This window comes from Vicugna pacos, unplaced genomic scaffold (genome assembly GCF_048564905.1).
Source record: "Vicugna pacos unplaced genomic scaffold, VicPac4 scaffold_20, whole genome shotgun sequence".
Classification (NCBI taxonomy): Eukaryota; Metazoa; Chordata; class Mammalia; order Artiodactyla; family Camelidae; genus Vicugna; species Vicugna pacos.
Window position 1 is genome coordinate 98307624 of NW_027328741.1, and position 20439 is coordinate 98328062.

Genomic DNA, 20439 nt, shown 5'->3' on the forward strand with positions numbered 1-20439 from the left:
TTCTATTGTATCATTTAATTTCTATGTTGTCTTATTAATTTTATGTATGGAATATCTGTCCAGTGATGTTAATGGATTGTTAAATTCTTCTACTGTGATTGTGTTCCGATCAAATTTTCCCTTTTTATCTGTTAGTATTTTCTTGTTATCTGTTATGTATTTAGGTGCTCCTATGTTGTGTTCATATATGTTAATGAGTGAAATATCTTCATCTATGACTCCTGTAATCATTATAAAATATCCTTCTTAATCTTTCTTTATAATCTTTGTTTTAAAGTCTATTTTATTTGAAATCACTGTTGATATTCCTGCTTTCTGGTCATTTCCATTTGTGTGGAATATCTTTTTCAATCCTCTCACTTTCAATCTATGTGTGTCCTTCTCCCTAACGTGGGTCTCTTCTATACAGCGTATTGTAGATACTTGCTTTATTATCCACTCTGCACTCTATGTCCTTTGATTAAAGCATTTTGTCCACTGACATTTATATTAATTATTGATAGAAATGTGTTTATTACACTTTGAACTTTGTTTTGCAGTTCATTTGTATTTCCTCTTTGTTCCTTACTTTTTCTTTTTGTGGTTTGATAATTTTCCTTTTTATTATCTTGGTGTCTTTTTAGTTTTGTGACTCTATTGTAACTTTTTGGCTTGTGGTTAACCTACTTTGTACATATATTAACCCATTACTATATCTGTTTGTTTTTAAACAGATAGTAATATAAGCTCAAACCCATCCTACCAAGAACAAAAAAGAGAGTGAGACAGAGAGAAAGAGAGAGAGAGAGAAACCTGTATATTTTCTTGCTCGCCTCTCCCACCCTTAATGATTTAGATGCCCTCTTTTATGATTTCATGTTTATTCTGTTGTAATTCATTGTAGCAATCACCTTTCCAATTATGGTTTTCTCCTTTTTGTAGCATCCTGCTTCTTTTCTATTTAGAGTAGGTCTTTCAATATTTCCTTTAGCATAGGTTTAGTGTTGCTAACTTCTTTTAGTTTTTGCTTGTCTGTGAAGTTCTTTATCTCTCCTTCTATTCTAAAGGATACCCTTGCTGGATAAAGTATCCTAGGCTGCATCATTTTTTCATTCAGGACTTTGAATATACCTTGCATCTCCCTTCTGGCCTTTACTGTTTTTGTAGAGAAATCAGCTGAAAGTCTTATGGGGGTTCCTTGTATCTCATTCTTTGTTTTTCTCTTGCTGCCTTTAGAATCATTTCCCATTCTCAACCCTGGTCATCCTGATTGTAATATGTCTTGGTGTGGGTCTGTTTGGGTCCTCCTTGTTTGGGACACTCTGTGTTTCCTGTACTTGGATATCTGATTCCTTCTTTAGGTTTGGGAAGTTTTCAGTCATGATTCCTTCAAATATCTTTTCAATCTCCTTTGTTCTTTCTTCTCCTTCTGAGACCCCCATTATGAGTAGGTTGGCATGCTTTATGTTATTCCATAGGTCCCTTATATTGCTTTCATTGGTTTTTATTTGTTGTCTCTCAGCTGTTTTGTTGTCCTGTCTTCTAAGTCACATATTCATTCCTCTCAATTATCCAGCCTACATTTTACATCCTTTACCTCAACTCTCATCTCAGCAAATGAGTTTTCCAATTTTCACTGGCTCCTCTTTAGAGTTTCAATTTCGTTATTTGACATATTCTCTGTCTCTATACACAATCTCTTTTAGTTTCTTCAGTACTTTGATCACTCCTTTTTTGAAATCATCTAGTAGACTATCAATGTCTATTTCATTGATTGTTCTTTCAGGGGGTTTATCTTGTTCTTTTAATTGAGACAGGTTGCTCTGCTTTTTTATCTTGCTTATATCTCTCTGGCACTATGGCTTATGGAGTATCAATTATCTACTGTGGTCTTTTAAGAGTTTACTTATTTATATAAAATGGATGCAGAAATAAAACTAAGCACAAAGAAATTAGTTTTAAAAGCAGTATAATCAATAACAGAAGAACATATTGAAACAAGATAACAATTGAGTTGGGATGAATTTTTAAAATATTAAAGGAAGAAAAAATATTTGACAACAGAGTATAATCACAACAGAAGAAAAAAAACAAGGATAAAAATGAAATTAGACCAATTGAAAGATAATAATAAAAGTATTTTAAAAGAAAATTTTAAAAGGGATTAAAAATAGAAATATAAAAATTATTTAAGAAGTAACATTTAAAAAGTAAAAGAAAATGGAACAGAAAAAGAAAAGAGTATGTTCCCGTGGAGATTGTGTGCCCTTAGTAATTTTATCAAGAGGTCCTTCTTAAATATGTGTGGTTACCAAGTCTTACTTCTGTGCCTTTTGTCTGTTATCCCTTTGGTTAATGATGTGGCCATTAACCTGTTAACCAGAGCCTACCCTGGCTATTGAATGGGGACTCCTCTTTGTTTTGTGGTTGTCACAGCTCCTGCCCTTGCCTTGCTTCATGAACTCAGCTCGTTGTTTCCAGAGACCCTCTGGTCACACTCTTGGTCTGTGCTGCTCCCAGTGCCTGTAGGTAGACATGTCACATCTCCTCCCAGTGCTGCATCTTGGTGCTGCACTCCTGCATGGTAGGTGGGCAGGTTGTGCCCCTTCCCAATGCCGTGTCCAGGTGCAGCAGTCCTCCACAATAGTTGGGTTGGTTGCTCCCATATTCAGTGCAACTCCCCACTCCACATCTGTTCCACACTCTGTGGGTGGGCTTGAGGCAAATGGCCACACCAGCCCTAGTCCCTGCTCTTTGCCAGAACTTTGCTCCTTGTTCATTTGTCTTAGAGGTGTGAGTTCATAGAGGCACCAGGACAGAAACTTCCTATATGTCTGGGGATGTAAACAAGTCTCAGTCTCACCTATGAGGTTGCAGAACTGCCAGGTACATATTCAGGTTTCAACCCCATGTCTGCCTGGGTGGGTATGATGGCTGTGGCTGAGCCTCATCTCTCTTATTCTGAGAAATCACCAGTTATGTTGCCATGAGTCAGCAGAAACAAAGGACGAAACACCCCTTCCCCCAGGCAAGCCAGCAATATTGCTTTGCTTTATTTTTTTTCTTATTTTATGGGAGGCCCAGGCTGTTCTGACCTGTATACAATCCAAGCAGATGTCCACAGCACACTGCAGTCCCCCAGGGTTACCTATGTACAGTCATCCAGAGTCTGCCTGGATCCAGCAGCCTGTCCCTTCCCATCCCTGATTCACTTCTAGGTTTGGGGGTTGTTGTCACACTTTGTGCCCATTTAACTTAATTCTGTCAGTCAAGGGTGGTTCTGTACACATCTGGGCCTCAGAGGTTCCCTGTCCATCCTGCTGACCTCTCCATTGGAAAGAGGGAGACCCAGTCAACCAGCACTATCCCTCCTTTGTTGCTCCCTCTTCAAAGGACCAACCCAAGCCATTTTGCATTTTCTTCCTTCTTTTTTCCTTTTCTCCTACCAGATTGGTGGCACATTTTGTCTTTTGAAGATGGCAATGTTTTATCAAAGTTCAGCAGATGTCCTGAGTGGATGGGTGTGTCTGTGAATGTCAGTCTTGGTGAATTTATTGGAGAGGATAAGATACAAGCATCCTTCTACTCCACTATCTTGGCCTTTCTGCAAGAATATACACTCTTAATAATTTTGTCATAAGGTTATTTTTAACTATGGGTGGTTGCCAAGTCTTCCTTCCACGCCTTTTGCCTGTTATCCCCTTTGTTGGTGGTGTGGCTGGTGTTCTGGTGGCCTGAATCTGCCCTGGCTATTGAGCAGGAGCTCCTTTTTTTCCTGTGGTTGTCACACTCCTGCCCATATCCTGCTGTGAAAACTCCACTTGCTGGTTCCAGAGGCCGTCTAGTCGTGCCCCTGGTCTGTGTCCCAGCATCTGTAAATGGGTGGTCTGCACCCCCCACCAGATGCCTGGTCCCAGGACCACACTTGTGCAAGGTAGTTGGCAGGTAGCTCCCCTGCCGCATTAGGTCCATGCTTTGTAGGTGGACTCAGAGGAAACAGCTGCACTAGCCCTCACCCCTGCTCTGTTCCAGAACACTGCTTCTTGTGCATTTGTCTTAGAAGAGCCAACTCAGAGAGGCATCGGTGTGTAATGGTCCCTTCTTCTTGGGACTGTAAACAAATCTCATTCCCACCTATGAGGTTGTGGAGCCCCTAGGTAGGGATTTGGGTTTTGACCCCTCCTCTATCTGGGAACCATGCACCAGAAAATATAGTGGCTATGGCTGAGCCTTGACTCTCTTCTCCCAAGAAGTCTCCAATAATGGCACTGTGGGTCTGCGGACACAAAGGCTATGGCTACCCTTCCCCCCAGGGCACACCAGCAGTGTTTTCTGCCTTTTTTTTTTATTTTATGGGGGACCCAGTCTGTTCTGTATACTCTCCCAGCCATGGCACACAGAACATTGCAGTCCCCCAAGGTTTCCTCTGTAGAGTCAGCCCGAGTCCTCTGCTCAACTCAGGCAGGCTGTCCCATCCCACACCTGCTGGTTCGCATCTAGGGCTGGGGATCGTTGGGACCCTTTGTGCCCCATTAACTTAGTTCTGTCAGTCAAAGTCTATTCTATACAGATCTGAGCCTCTGAGGTTCCATCTCCATCCTGCTGAACTGGCCATTGGAGTTGGAGAGACCCAGTGTATTAATGCTATTCCTCCTTTGCAGCTCCCTCCCCATTGGAATGGTCCAGAACTATTTTCCTTTTTCTCCTTTTCTCCTGTTCTCCCACCAGATTTGTGGAAAATTTTATCTTTTGAAGAAGCCAATATTCTGTCAAAGTTCAGCAGGTGTTCTGGGTGGTGGGTGTGTCTGTTGATGTCACTCTTGGTGAATTTGTGGGAGAGGGTGAGCTCTGAGCATCTTTTTTACTCCACCATCTTTCCTCCTCCTTCACTCTTTTTCTTTTGATTGGAACATTTAGTCCATTGACATTTATAGTAGCTATTTTATAGATGTGGGTTTATTGCTATTTTGAAATTTGTTTTCCAGTTGATTTTGGTAATTATTTGTTTCTTTCTTTTAATTATTTTTATTTTTGTGGTTTGATAAATTCCTTTTCTATTAGCTTGGTTTCTTTTTGGGTTTTATGACTCTATTATATACTTCTGATTTGTGGTTATCTTGTCATTCAAGTATGGTAACCCCTTACTTCATCTGTTTGGTTTTAGTTGATAGTCATGTGGGCTCAAGTGCATCCTAAAAAGAAAGAAGACAAAGAGAAAAAAGAAAAAAAAGAGAAAAAAATATATATTCTCTTGCTCTCCTCTTCCACCTTTCATGATTTTGCTATTCTCTCTTTCTTGTTTGCCTTCTTGTTTTCTTTATTGACTTACTGACTTATTTATATCCTCATGTTTTCCCTTGCAACTCACTGTATTTATCGCATTTCCAATTATGGTTTCTTAATTTCTATAGCTTCCTGTTTATTTTTTATTTAGATTAGAACTTTCAAATTGTTTTTTAGCATAGATTTAGTACTGCTGAATTCTTTTAGTTTTTGCTTGTCTATGAAAATCTTTCTCTCTTTCTGTTCTAAAGGATAGTCTTTCTAGATAGAATATCCTAGTTTGCAGCCTTTTTCTTATTCAGGACTTTGAATACATCTTGCCACTCCCTTCTGGCCAGAAGATTTTAGGTAGTGAAATCTGCTGAATGCTTATGGGACTCCCTTGTAACAAACACTTTGTTTTTCTCTCACTGCCTTTAGAATATTTTATTTTACTTTAACCATTTTAACTATAATATGTCTTGGTGTAGGTCTGTTTGGTTTCTCCTTGTTTGGGACCCTGTGTGCCTCCTGTAGTTAGATAATTCTTTCCTTCTTAAGGTTTGGAAAGTTTTCAGTCATGATTTCTTTAACTAACTTTTCAATCCCCCTTTCACTTTCTTCTCCTTCTGGGACTCACCATTATGCATAGGCTGGCACACTTTATATTATCTTGCTTTAATTGGTTTTTATTGACTTTTCTGTCTGCTGTTCTTTTTGGGTTATTTCTTTTATCTTGTCTCCTAAGCCATTTATTCATTCCTCTGCATTATCTAGTCTTCTTTTGATTGCCTGTAGTTGAATTTTCTATTTTTAACTAGCTCTTCTTTATAGTTTAAATTTTCTTTTTAAAGTTTTCTGTCTCTATTGATAGTCTCTTTTATTTCTTTCAGTGAGTTGATCATTTCCTTTTTGAAGTCTAGTAGACTATCAAAGTCTATTTTACTGATTGTTCTTTCAGGGGATTTCTCTTGTTCTTTTAATTGAAAGTGGTTCCTCGGCTTCTTTATTTTACTTATATTTCTCTGGCTCTATGTATTTCTTTTAGACCCGTTTCTGAGCTGTGATATGTAGTAGGCAGGGTTGGAGCAATTCAGTTGTGAAGAAGAATAGGCAGAAGATGTTCACTGGGGAGTTCTCTCTGTGGTGTTGCCTGTCACTTGTTATGCAGACTTACAAAGTACTATTTGTTGATGTTGGCTTTATCCCTGCCTTAGCTATGGGAATGTCAGCCACCTACTCTGGTGCCCCTCAGGTTCTGAGCCCCAGGAAACATCAGTGCAGATCCAGCAGTGTCAGTCCCTTGGACCTGCCTTAGCAAGTGTGCAGTCACACACATGAATTTGTGGTCCACTACAGGTTCAGCTCAAACCCTAATCCCGCACCCACATATGGAACCATACACCACCCTGTTGTAAATACCCTCACTGGCCACCCTTCTTGAGTCAGAACTCCACTCACTGCCTGTAAGTCTCAGAGGTGTGGATCCACAAAGTGACCAGATACAGCAAATCCACCCTCTCTGCCTGGGGCTGTAAACAAATCTCATTCCTGCCTGTGAAGTTGCAATGGCACAGGGTATGGAGTCAACATTCAGCTCTGCCTTTGTGCAGAAGTGTTGCCTATCACCAAGCCCCATTTCTCTTCTCATGAGAACACACCAACAATGGAGCCAAGTGGAGAAAGTGACTTTGGCACAGCTGTGTTTCATTCCTCCCCCATTATACCAACATCGGTGCTTTTTTATGAGAGTTTCAGTCTGTTCTGTTCCACACACACACACACAGCCAGAGCTCACACTGCCCTCTAGTTTCCTGAGTCTGCCTGTCTGCAGTGTGACCCAGCCCTCTGCCTGGGCTCTTCACTGACTCCAGTAGCCAGTTCTGGCTCATCCCTTCTAGCTCATGTCTAGGGCTGGTCATCACAGGGACCCTCTGTGTCAGTTTTCTCCAGTTCTGCCTGCCATGCAGTTGCCACTGTCTCCTCCAAACCTTGGAAGCTCTGCTTCTTTCCTAGCTGATCTCCCAGCTAGAGAGGTTGTGTCCCAGTGTGAGTGTGCCTTTCTTCCTATGCTACTCTTTCCCTGCAGGATCAGTTCTGCACTGAATTTTTCTTTTCTCTTTTTATTCCTTACCATATTTTGTGAGAATCTTCCTGTATTTCAAAATAAAAGACACTCTACCAGAGTTCAGGAGGTTTCTGTGCAATTCAATGTTTTTGTAGATGTAATTCTTTGCGTATTTGTGGGAGAGGTCAAGCTGTGAGTCTGTCTACTCTGCCATTTTGGCTCCTTCAAATTTTAAAATAGGGCTAGGTCTTTCTTAATTACTCTTAACAAGCTGTTGTAGTTTTCAGCGTACATGTCTTGTAATTTTTCCTTGCCTCTATTGGATGCTGATTCAGAACATACACAACCTTCTGGAGAAACCTGTCCCACCCTGCCATTTACTGCCAAATAGCTGGCCTGTGTCTGAGTCACCAAAAAGTTTTGTTCTTTATCTGATTCTTAATTCTTTAGAATTTATCATTTTACTCTCATAAATGCTGATTGTACTTGTAACAAATATTTTAAAATAAAAATAATAAACTTTATTCTATAGATGAAATATGAATGAATCTCAAGTAACATATGCTTTTAATACCTTAGAATTAGTAAAGCAATATAGATACATTATAAACGCTTGAAATGTTGCCTAAAGGAAAAGTGCAGAGATTTGCAAATCCCACTCCCAGAAGTGACCGTCATTAATGGTTTGGTGAACATCTCTCAGTCTCTATCTCTCTCATTCTCTCTGCCTCTGTCTCTCACACACCACAAGATTCATTTACATCTATGATGATTTGACACCTATGTGGTCATAGAGATGGCATCTTGGATGTAGATGATGGATTAACAGGCATCCAAACTGAGGGCTTCCTTGACATCAGGTAAAGACCTAGCACTCATTTTTCCAGCTGCACAACAATCATTCCTCCATCTGAACCAGAACTGATGAATCCCACCCCCTCTCCATGAACATTAGTGTTGCTTCCATTTCCCTAGTAGTTTAAGCAGGACTGTGATGAACATCCTTGAAAAGACATCTTTGAACAATTGTGCAAGAATTTTAGTATGATCAACGGTAAGCATTAGCACTGCTCGAAAAGTGGTGCACTTGTGGAACTGTGATGCATCCTGCATACTGTTCTCCCAGAGAGGAGAGTCTGCTCACTCTTCCCTCCAGGGGATCTACTGTGGCCTCTGTCTCCTCATGTTGTCACTAGAGCTGGTTGTCACCAGGCTAAAGGCCTGCCAGTGTGATGTTGACCAATGCTGTCTCCGAAGTGTGAACATCTTGCATTCTCACTTGAGAGGTCGAGCATCTCTAATATACACTGGCCACCTGCATTGCCTCTTGTTGGAATTGCATGTGTTTGTTCTGTTTCTGTTTAGAACACAGTGTTTCAAGATATTTTTGGACCACAGGGATGTGAAACCTTTCTCTGACTTTAGGTTATGAAAAATGATATTTCCATGTTGTGGTTTGTCTTTCATGGATTTTGATTATTATTTTTTTTTATTTTGTTAGGTTATGTTTTGCCACAGGAAGAGCTAAGCATCTCCCTCCTGGCTCTGGTTTCACACATAGAATAGCAGTGCCTATCTCGAGATTATGCACATAGTTTCTAAAAATATTCATTTTGTATATCTCATATTTAATCCACCTGGATTTCCCTTTGAAATAACCAAAATGCTACTTCAAGTAAAAAAAAAAACACCAATCCCTTGTTAAAATATGAGAGCAGACACAAACAGCCATCTTTTGTATGATTTCATTGATAGGGAACATCCAGTGTAGGGAAAGACACACAGAGAGAAAGAGGATTAGGGCTTGTCAGGGGTTGGGGGAGGGAGAAAAGAGAATGTGTGCTTTGGATACGGGGTTTTATTTTGAGGAAAGAAACAGTCTGAAACTAGACAGTGACGATGGTTACACAGCATTGTGAATGCACTTAATGCTCCTGAATTGCACAATTTAAAATGGAAAAACATCTAAATTTTATTATGGTAAACTTAAAACATAAAAATAGATGGTACTCTAAATGACATGAAAGAAAACAAGGAAATGACAGAAAAAAGAAACAAAAATGATGCCAGGAGAAGGGAAGTAAAGTTCGGGTCTGAGAGTGGGTTGATTCTTAGAATTAGATGACAGTGTTGGTGGTTGCAGAGACATCTCAGCCCGTAGGGGTGGTGATGCCTGAATTGGCTCTGGGTCTCATAGAAGTATGTGTGTAGGTGCAGGGGGAGCTACAAAATCAGGCTCAGGGTCTCCCTGCAGGACTGGTAATGTAACCTGGTTCTAGGTCTCCTGTAGGGCTAGTCTTACAGTCTGCAAAGCTGGTGGGATGTGACACGGTCCTGTGTGTTTTGCAGGTGCAGGCTCGGGTTCCCCATCAGGGTTGTTAGAATGGGACACAGTCCTGGGTCTCCTGAAGGGGCCAGCTCAGGATCTCATGCAAGACCAGGCTCAGGGTATCCTTGTAATGCTTGTGGAATGAGACCCCATCATTTTTCTCCTGCAGCAGCAGATTCAGGGTGTCCCTGCAAGGTTTTGCAATTTCACCCTGCTCTATAACTCCTGCAGGAGCAGGCTTGGACTGTCCCTGCTGGGTTGTTGGAATATGACCCATCTCTGATTCTCTTTCAGAAGCAGGCTCAGGGTCCCCCTACAGGGCTAGTCGATTTTGTTCCAGTCTTAGGTCCTTTGCAGGTGCAGGACTGGGGTCTCCCTTCAGGGCTGGTGAAATGTGACTCAGCTGTTGGTCTCTTGCAGAAACAGGCAGAATTTCTCCCTGCAAGACTTGTGGAATGAGACCCATTGCTGGGTCTCTTACAGGAGCATGCTCAGGGTCTACATGCAGGGCTAGTGGAATTGGACCTGGCTAATGGTGTCCCTGCAGTGCTGCTGGAATTGTTCCAATTCTTGGGTGTCTTGAAGGTGTAGGCTCTAAGTCTCCCTGCATTGCTAGTGAAATGTGACCCAGTTGTGGTTCTCCTGAAGGGACAGTCTCAGGGTTTCCCTGCAGGGCTGGTGGATGGGACATAGTCCTGGGTCTCCTGGAGGAGCAGGCTCATGTTGCAACATGACCAATCTCAGGTTCTCCTGCAGGAGTAGGCTTGGGGCCTTCCTGAAGGGCTAGTGGAATTGGACATGGCTCATGGTCTCCCTGCAGTGCCATTGGAATTGGTCCAATTCTTGGGTCTTTTGAAGGTGTAGGTTGCAGGCTGATAAATTACCTGTAGGGCTGGTGGAATGTGACATGGCTCTTAGTCTAATGCTAGAGCTGATTCAGGGTCTTTCCACAGGGTTGGTAGAATTGGTCCCAGGCCTGGGTCTCCTGCATGTACAGGCTTTGGTATCCCTGTAGGGCTTGTGGAATGTGACTGGGTTTCTGTTTCCTGCAGGGGCAGGCTCAGAGTCTCCTTGCAGTGTTGCTGGAATGGCACATGGTTCTGAGTTTCCTGCAACAGCAGGCTTATGTCCTTCCTGCATGGCTAGTTGAATATGACTCAGACCTTGGTCACTTGCAGGAGCAGGCTAGTTTTCTCACTGCTGGGATGGTGGAATCAGACCCTGTCCTGAGTCTTCTGCAGAAGCAGCTCCAGGTCTTCCTGCAGGGCTGTTGGAACATGACCCATCACTGGTTCTGCTTCAGGAGTAGGCACAGAGTCTCCTTGCAAGGATAGTGTAATTGGACCCAGCTCAGGGGTCACTACAGGGCTGATGAAATGTGTCCTGGCTCTGTGGTTCCTGCAAGTGTAGATTCTGTGTCTCCCTTCAGGGTTGGTTTAGTGGGACCCATTCCTGGGTCTCCTGTAGTAGTAGGCTCAGAGTCTCCCTGCAGGGCTGGTGGAATGGGCCCCTTCTCTAGGTCACCTGCCAGAACAGATTTGGACTCTGCCTTCAGGCTGGTGGAATTGGGCCTGTTCTTGCATCTCCTGCAGGAGCAGGCCTTGGTTCTTCCTGGAAGAATACTGTAATATGACCCATCTCTGGTTCTCTTGCAGGAGAAGCTCATGGTCTCCCTAGAAGGTTAGCAGAATTTGTCCCATTCCTTGGTCCAAGGCTCAGGGTATCCCTGCAAGGTTGGTGGGATGGGACATAGTCCTGTGTCTCCTGCAGTAGCAGGTTCTGTTCTCTTTGCAGGGCTGGTGGAATGTGACTCCACCCTGTGGTTCTTTTGCAGATGCAGGCTCAGGGACCCCACCAGAACTGATGGCTCTTAGTCTCCTATGGGAGCAGGTGAGGGATTCCCTGGAGAGCTGTTGGAATTGGTCCCAGTCCTGGGTCTCTTACAATTGCAGGCTCAGTGTCTCCCTGGAGGGTTTGTTGAATATGACTTGGCTGTGGGTATGCTGCAGGAGCAAGCTCAGTGTTTCCATGCAGGGTTGGTGGAATGGGATCTAGTTCTGGCTCTCCTGCAGGAGGAGGCTGGGGTTCTCCCTGGAGAGGCTGATGGAATTGGACTGGGATGTCTGTCTCCTGCAGGAGCAAGCCTATGGATTACCTGCAGAGCTGGTAGAATGTCACACAACTCTTGTTCTTCTGCAGGAGCTGGCTCATATTCTCTGTGAATGGCTTGGTCTCCCCCAGGAGCAGGTTTGTAGTCTCACTACAGGGCTGGTGTTATGTGACCCGCACTGTGTTTTCTGCAGATGCAGTCTTAGTGTTTGACTGCAGGTTTGGTGGAATGGGACGAAGTTCTGGGTTTCCTGGAGTAGCAGGCTCACGGTCTCCCTTCTGGGGTATTGGAATGTGACCTAGTCATGTGTTTCCTGCCGAAGTGGCCTCAGGATATCCCTGCAGGGCTGTTGGAATTGTACCACACTGTGTATCACCTGCAGGATCAGGTTTGTGCTCTCCCAGCAAGGCTGGCGTATTTGGACCTATTCCTGGGTCTCCTGCAGAAGCAGGATTTCAGTCTTCCTGCAGGGCTTCTGGAATATGACATATCTCTAATTTTCCTGCAGGATCAGGCTTGTGGGTCACCCAGCAAGGCTAGTGGAATTGGACCCACTTCAAGGTCTTAGTGCATGATTGATGGAATGGGACCCAGTCCTGGGTCTCCTGCAGGAATTGGCTCAGAGTCTTCCTGCAGGACTGGTGAAATTGGACCAATTCCTGAGTCTCCTGCAGGAGGAGGCCCTGCATCTTCCTGGAGGGATGGTGGAATACGACAGAGATCTGTTTCTCCTGCAGGAACAGGCTCAAGGTCTCCCTACAAGGCTAGTGTAATTGGACACATTCCTGGATCCATTGCAAGTGAAGGCATGATGGTCTTCCTACACAGCTGGTGGAATGTGATTCGGCTCTGAGTCTCCAGCAGGAGTAGGCTTAGGGTCTCCTTGAAAGATTGGTGAAATGGGACACAGTGCTGTCTCTCCTGCAGTAGCAGGCTCAGGTTCTCCCTACAGTATTGGTAAAATTGGACCTGGCTCTAATTCTCCTGCAGTAGCAGACTGAGGTTATACCTGCATGGCTGGTTGAGTGTGAAGGAACAGCAAGTCTTAATACATTGGCCCACTCCTGGGAAAAGGATAAACAGGGCTTGGTGCATGGTCTCTTGTATTCTCTGAAAAAGACCCTTGAGATGTGTTGATTCTGATGACCTCTTCCAAGAACTTGAACACTTTTAGAATCTCTGCCCATTCATCTTGTTTAGACTGAAGGAATCTGCCTTTCATCAGTTCTTGGAATAGAGATCAACACAAAAGGAAAGAGGGAAGAAAAAAATACCAATCTATCTGTTGAGAAATCAGCTGAAGACATTAAAAAGTTCTCTTGCAATGCACTTGTTTCTATTTTGGTGCATTTAGAATCATTTCCTTATTATCAATTTTGGCCATTTAAATTAGAATACATATTGTTCTAGGCCTACTGGGGTTCATTATGCTTGGACGCTCTGTGCTTGCTGTGTTGAGATAGCCGGTTCTATCTTTGGTTTAAGAAAATTTCAGTCTGATTTCTTCAAATACCTTTTCAAATCATTTGTCTTTATTCTTTTCCATGTGGGATCCCTATGAGTCATACACTGGTATGTTTTCTCTTATCCCAGGTTTCAGTTGCATTGCTTGCATTGCTTTTCACTAGCTTTTCTATGTCGTGTTCTGACTGAGTGATTGTGATTATCCTGTTTTCTAAGTCATTTATTTGTTCCTGTGCATTATCTAGTCCGATTTGGACTGTCTTTAGCTTAGCTATTCTCACCATTGAGTTTTCTGATTGTATTTGGCTCATCTAAAGTGTTTCTCTTTCCATTTATACTAGCCTGCATTTGTATTCATAGACTCAAGATTTCCTTCAGTGTTTTATGTCCTCCGTTTTCAAGTCATGTTCTAGTAAATTTTGGGGGTCTAATACATTGGATGTTCTTTCAGGAGACTCCTGTCTTTTGAAAATTTGGAATAGTTCTTTTAACTTTATTATATCTCTCTATCGCTATGGGTTAAGGATTATCAGTTATCTATTATAGAGTTGAACGGCTTTTGTAAGTGAAATCATTTCTGTGCACATTTAGTTTTAATGCTGTGAGGATTGTTTTTGGTATGTAATGATGCCATGCATTCCTTCTGTGTCTGTTGCCTGTTATATCTATGATTGCTACTGCGGTTTTTGTTGTGGTGAATATAACCTATTCTAGTAAAGTTAGCAGAGTGTCATTTTGGTTAAATGTTTATCATAGCTCTGACAGTGCTGGGACTACTAATTTTTGCTGGAATAGAGGTTTCCAAATGGTTTCTGGGCTGCAGGCTGGATATGTGGAGAGGGAATTGTTCCAATACACACTCATGAAAGTGCATTCGTCCTCACTGTTGCCACGGAAAAGTCAAAATTTTATAATGGGTTCCCTCAGGTTCTCTGCAAACAAAGACAAAAGTGGAAACAAATTTAATGATGTCACACATTAGAAACTGCTGAAACAATCCTGCAGTGCCACAATTGGGTCCTAAGTGTAGTACTGGGTCAGCACCACAACTATAGTTGCATTAGCATGTGGTAGGCAAGGTTGATGGAAAAGCTTCAAATTCTCCTATTTTTCCTCAGATCTCTGCTCCAAGAACTCTTGTCAATAAGGCATGGGAACTCAAAGGCAAGCATGGAGCATTTCAAAAACCTCTGCACTGGACAATAAGAAATTTCAATCCTGCCTATGAAAGTTGCAGATCTTTTGGCTATAGAATCTTATTTCAACACTAAATTGCCCTGGATTCTAGAAACCAGATAAAGATGGCTCTGATTGAGACCATTTCTCCTTTATGGAGAAAATGAGCAATTATAATGTGGATGTGAAAATGCTGTGACTAAGGCCCTGGGTTACTAAGCTAATCCACAACACATATGCCAGCAGATTTAATATTAAGAGAGGACCCAGGCAGATCTGTTCTCTAGATAGTACCAACCACAGCCCAAAACAATCTCCAAACCCCTGGGAATAAATTTGTGACATCAGCCACACCCCTAACACACAGATTCCACAGGCACTCCTAGCTCAAAACTGGCAGATGCAGTCTTGGTCTGGGAATCAATTGCAGAGAAATTTTGTGATTATTGCTTTCAGTTATGTCAATCAAACGTCCACTATGCACTCTTTTAACCCTCAGCGCATCGTCTTCCATCTTAAATGACCTGTCCACTTTAGAGTGTGCATCCCAGTAAAACACAGTTTCCCCTTTACTGCTCCTTCACCAAAGGTCAGGTCCTGCACTGATTTCCATTCTCTACTTGCCTTCTACTCTTTCCAGGTTATGTGAGAATTCTTTCTGACTTTTGAAGTAAGAGATGTTTGGCCATTATTCAGCAGGGATCCTGAGCCAAGGGCCGGGAGAGTGGATGTTTATCTTGCTGTATACATGGGAGAGAGTGAGCGAAGTTTGCACTGGTACTCTGCCAGTTTGGCATGGATAAATTAACACAATTTAGACATAACTCACAGACACTTGATCCTTGTTTAGCTATTTTTCTCTATATCAATTGTGGAAGGATGTGTTCGAAGATTCCAAGTCTGACAATGTGTACATACCTACATTGCAGACTTTCAAATAGTTAACAGAATTGAATTACATACTATGGGAAGTGTATCAAAATAAAGATAGTTTTAGAAATATACTAAATCTAACTACAAGACAGAGTTGCCATATTTAGGTATCAGCTTGAAATACCCAAATAAGAAAAATACACAGAAAATACTAGTTAGCAGCCAAAATTCATGAAGGAGGCAGGTCAACACTTTTCTCTTGGTGCTTCCAACACTAAGAAAAACAATGAAATAATTCTTAGAATCATTAACAACCACAACCATGGGTTTCCATTGTTCATGTGGTGCCCTTTCCTAATAATGGCACATACTGGTCAATGTTGGCGATTCAAGGGGCAACATTACTATTTAGGAAAGCACAAAGAAATCCAAACAATGTATTTTTATATAGGCTTGGTTTCAATAGCACTTAGAGACATTAAAGATACGAGAACACTGCAAAAGTTTTGCTAGGCTATTGAGAATCATGTACTCTTCTATGAAAGATGAGAATGTTTAATCATCCAATTATGTTGAGAAACACAATTAAACCTGACAAATATGGCAACCACATATTTGCACCCGGTACATGCCTGAAGGGAAAAATGGTCCACAAAAAATTTGTCACTACATATCTATGCCAACAATTACACTTCATTTCAATAAGAGAATTATAATAGTTAAAAATACTGTTTTGAAAAACTGAGGATAAATAAATATTCAAATTCAGGCAAAGAATCCACTCACTTACCACACTCCCTTCACCCCAGAGAAGACATAAACCCAGCATTTGCTGAATCTAGCGGAAGGCCATCGTTTCTTTGTGGGAGCTAAGTATTCAATTCCTATCTATTTCATACGAGAGTATTTGACCTTTATGGGGTTCCCTGTTGTTCACAGAGGATGAAGCTAGAGGAACTCTGATTCTAGGAGGGGCTTGCTCTTCTCTTACTGGCTTCATTGCAGCTCAGGTACTGATCCCTCAAAATGGATGCCTGAGTGGAGGGGAGGGAAGAGCAAGTGCTTGATAGCTAGGCCCAAACCTGGGAAAAGGCATACCTGGGCTTGGTGCACTTTGATCTGAATGGCTTGGAATTGCCCCTTGGGTCGTGTGGATTATCTGACCTCTTTCAAGAACATGAGCGTTTTTATCATCTCTGCCATCTCTTCTCTTTAGACGTCAGGGATCTTGGACCCGTTCTTGGAGCAGAGAATTGAGGAACTTCCTCCAGTCCACGGTGGCCCTCCGTATGTTTCTGCTAGTATCAGCGAGGTTCAATGTGTCTCATGAATGCCTTTCGAGCCTGCTATCCTCTACAGCTGTCTCCAGGCCAGTATTCTCTATTGTAGCAGAACATCTCTCATCAATGTGTTCGCATCTCTCCTCAATCCGTGCAGCCATGTTTTCGGCCAGCTTCTCTTCGTGTCTCCCATAAAGTCGACTTCAACAGGACTGGGCAAGTCTGAAAGGACCTCGGAGCCTCTCCAGTAAGCTGAAGACAGGCAGATCTTCCACTGTCTGCCCTTTCAGGTTCTGGAAACTGACCCGTGAACTCAGGTCTTTGGGCAGCAGCAGTATCTCGAACTGACACAGCTTCCCGGACCAAAGACCTAAGCCAAGCTCCACAGAGGGCGGCAGCCCCTCCATCGCACTGATCCACCCACAGAACTCTGCCCGGTTACCTAGGATCCACCAGCCACAACAAGCCTCGCGGTACACACCAACATTCCACCTGGAATCCAACCGCTAACTGCCATCCCCAATGGCTGCTGCATCTTGTCAGTGTTGGGGGAGGGGCTGCATCCGACGAGAGGTTCCTAAGGTAAATGTGATTCTACCCACTAGCGTCCCATGGGCCTTTGTTCTTCCCTCTTTCCTTTTGTTCAGATCTGTATGCACTGTAGCAACGGAGGGAAGTGTGTCCATTTTCAGTTGAATGTTTCACACGTCTTTAAACTTTCTAACAGTTCACAGTACACAGAGACCCACTAAGGGAAACTATTGTTCCTGTAATATGGGCACACCCGCAATACATAGCCGTCGGTTGATTTCTGCTGAAACACCCGCATTCACGGGACATCTATCCATTTGTTTCAAGGGGGCTGAAATTCCTAGGAATGATACAATCCCCAATGTGCACTTTACTGCCTGTCTCTTTTGATCTTAGTACACTTTTGCGGAGCTACTTTTCCTTGTTATAGGCTTGTGCCATTTCTTCTCGACGTAGTGTAGAATATGGCATTCATTCATCCTGTTGGAAGACTTGCAAGTCTATATCACGGACTAGGAATCCATTGGATTCCAAATCGGCATTTGGTTTAGGTCACGATATGCTCATATGAATCAATATTTACGAATATAAATGCACGCCTCTGATTTCCGAATACAGGTGTGCTGAGTACATTCAAGCCGCGATACTGGGTCGATGCGTACTGAATGATCCTTGACATCACCTTGAGTAATTTCTTTTGAATATTCATGTTACCCTACCCTTTTTGTGTTGTTTGTTTGTTTGATTCTTTCTTGGTCTGCTTCTCGTTTGCTTTGCAAACACGTCAGGCCATGCATCTCTCCGTTTGCTTCCAACAGAGAGTCATATAAGCTGACTCCCTTAAGAGAGTGCTTCCAATCCCCTATGATTTCCTGCTTCCCTCTCCCATCTTTAGGGTTTTGATGTCCTCCTTGCCTTCTTCTTGTTTCTTCTTTTCCACTCATGCTCTTCTTGCATTTCCAATAAGGGTTTTCTTCTTTCCATTTCATCTTGCTGCTTATCCCTTCAGGGGAGAATCCTCAACCTTTCTTTTAGGATAAGTTTCGAACTGCTGAATTCTTTTAAGATTTGCAGGTCTGTGGCATTCTCTAGCTCTGCTGTTATTAGAAATGGTGGTCATGTGGCATAGGCTACCCTAGATGGCAGCATTTTGCCATTCAAGCTATGGTCTATGTCCTGGCACTCCTCCCTGTCCTGCAATATTGCTGCTGAGATAGCAGCTGAAACCCCTCTGGAGGTTCTCTTGTGACTATGTTGCTTTCCTCCAGGCGCATTTTAAATCACTGGGATGCTCATGAACTTTGTTGATTTGGATCATACAGCTGCTGCTAAGTCTATTGGGATTCCACCTCTTTTGGACGCTGTGTACTTCCTGAATTCGCCTAGATGATTCTATCTTGGCTTTCAGCAAGTTTCAGTCTGATTTTTCTACACATAACTTTTCAAACATTGTTTGTTTCTTTATCTCTTGCTTTTCCATCTGGGACTCTTTCGAATTTTAGTCTTTCATGCCTTGTCTTCAACCAGGATTCAACAGCAATGTTTTCATTGGTTTGCACTTGCTTTCCTATGTGTGCTTCTGACCGAGGGATTTCTGTTCCCCTGTCTTCAAAGTCATTCACGCGTCCCTCTGCAATATCTCGTCTGCTTAGGACGGAATGTTAGCCCTGATATTTTCTCATCCACTGAGTTTTCTGATATTATTTGGCTCGTCTTTAGGCTTTCTCTTCCCCTTTTCTGGTATTCTGCCTTTTGTGATTCTGAGACACTGTTGTTCTTCAGTGTTTCCCTCACCTCCATTTTCAATACTTGCTCTGGAGAGCGTTTTGCAGTCTAGTTGTCTGAAAGCTTATCTTTAGGGCCTTCAATCTCTTTGGAACTGAAAATGGTACTTCCTTTTCCTTTTACTGTATTTCTTCATCTCTACTGGTCAGGTAGTTTCAGGTATCTAATGTAGACTTCTAGGGCTTGGTTAAGTGAAAACTTTAGACACTTGGCTCTACACAATTGCATGGGATTTCTGTGAGGACAAATTTTCCTAGACATTGATGCCATGTCCTGTTCCTGTGTGTGTTGTCTGGTCTATCTCCAATTGCTGGTGTTGCCTTTGTTGTGATGAACCCCCCATACTATTTCGATTAGGATAACCTCATTTTGATTACGCTTATCTCACAAATCTGAAAGAGCACAGGACACTTCCTCTGGTGGAAATGGAGCTTCTAAAGGTTCTCAGCTCTGCATTCTACTCTCTGTTATTTTGGAGTGTTTCCAGAAGAGCAGAGTGTGAGTGCGCTTGTGCTTTGTAGTGCCACGGGAATGTCCCACTGAAACCAGTTCTTCCAAGAGCTTCTCTGTCTACAGAAACACCAGTGGAAGCATATCTATGGATGTCACACATCAGGGCCTGCTGGAATGATCCCGCAGCCCGAACTTGGTGTCCTCGCTGCCGAACCGTGCCGGTGCCATCCAAAATGTAGCATCCGCTTTTGAGAGATAAACTGAAGGAAATCCTTCCTCTTCTCACGCTGTGGTCTTGGACCACACTTCCTTGTCCTCTCATCCTTGTGGCACGGGTGCACGAAGCCAACCACAGAGCTGTTGCACATCCTGTGCCTCAAACCAAACCATAATCACAGCCCAGGTTATGAATGTAGCAGATCCTAAGGCTTTTCATTCTGAATTCAAACCCAAGGCCCCCTGGATCCCTCAGACCCGATGCACAATATCTCTGATTCAGCCCCACACATGCTCTATTGGCAAAATGCCAAATTGGTCTCTGGTCCTGCAGATGCACTGGGTGTGGCCATGGGACATATCGATAATTTCAACTGCGCGCGCCAGGGTGGTTGCTTGCTCATTGGGGCCACAGGTCGGTTTGCTCTCTTGATAGGACCCACCACATCCCACAACGCACTCCAGATCCCTGAGACTCAGCGTGTGCCACCATCCGTAGCCCTATCCCTCCCTGAACGCTGCCTCTGCTACCTCAAATTTGGCAGCTCGGAGCTTGGTCTCAGAATCAACTGTGGGGATGTTTTGCACTGGATTCTTTGAGTTCTGTCAGCCAAGCATCTGCTGTGCACTCTTCTAACACTCAGCGCATCACCTTCAATCCCATGTCTCCTGTCCGCTTGTGAGTGTGCGTCCAAGTTAAAGAGAGTTTCACCTTTACTGCTCCATCAACAGGGCTCAGACCATGCACTGGTATCCATTCCCTGCTTTTCCTTCTCCTGCTTCCAGGTGTTCTGAGGCCTCATCCTGTCTTTGGAAGTAACAGACCTCTCTTCGGCAAGTGTCCTGTGCCAAGGGCTGGGTGAGTGGATGTTTCCATTGCTGTGTTCATGGGAGCGAGTGAGCGCAGGTTGCA

At 43.1% G+C, this 20439-nt stretch overlaps 2 protein-coding genes across 2 annotated transcripts in view; both read left to right on the forward strand.

The window, feature by feature from the left end:
• Nucleotides 1-16724, forward strand: part of LOC140693789 (N-acetylated-alpha-linked acidic dipeptidase 2-like) — an 85909-nt gene extending 69185 nt beyond the window's left edge. The window contains exon 17 of the mRNA XM_072957439.1: nt 16478-16724. The gene's annotated coding sequence lies outside the window, so the exon portion shown is untranslated. The remainder of the gene's footprint in view (nt 1-16477) is intronic.
• Nucleotides 1-20439, forward strand: part of LOC140693727 (uncharacterized) — a 295946-nt gene that overhangs the window by 127101 nt on the left and 148406 nt on the right. The window lies entirely within an intron of this gene.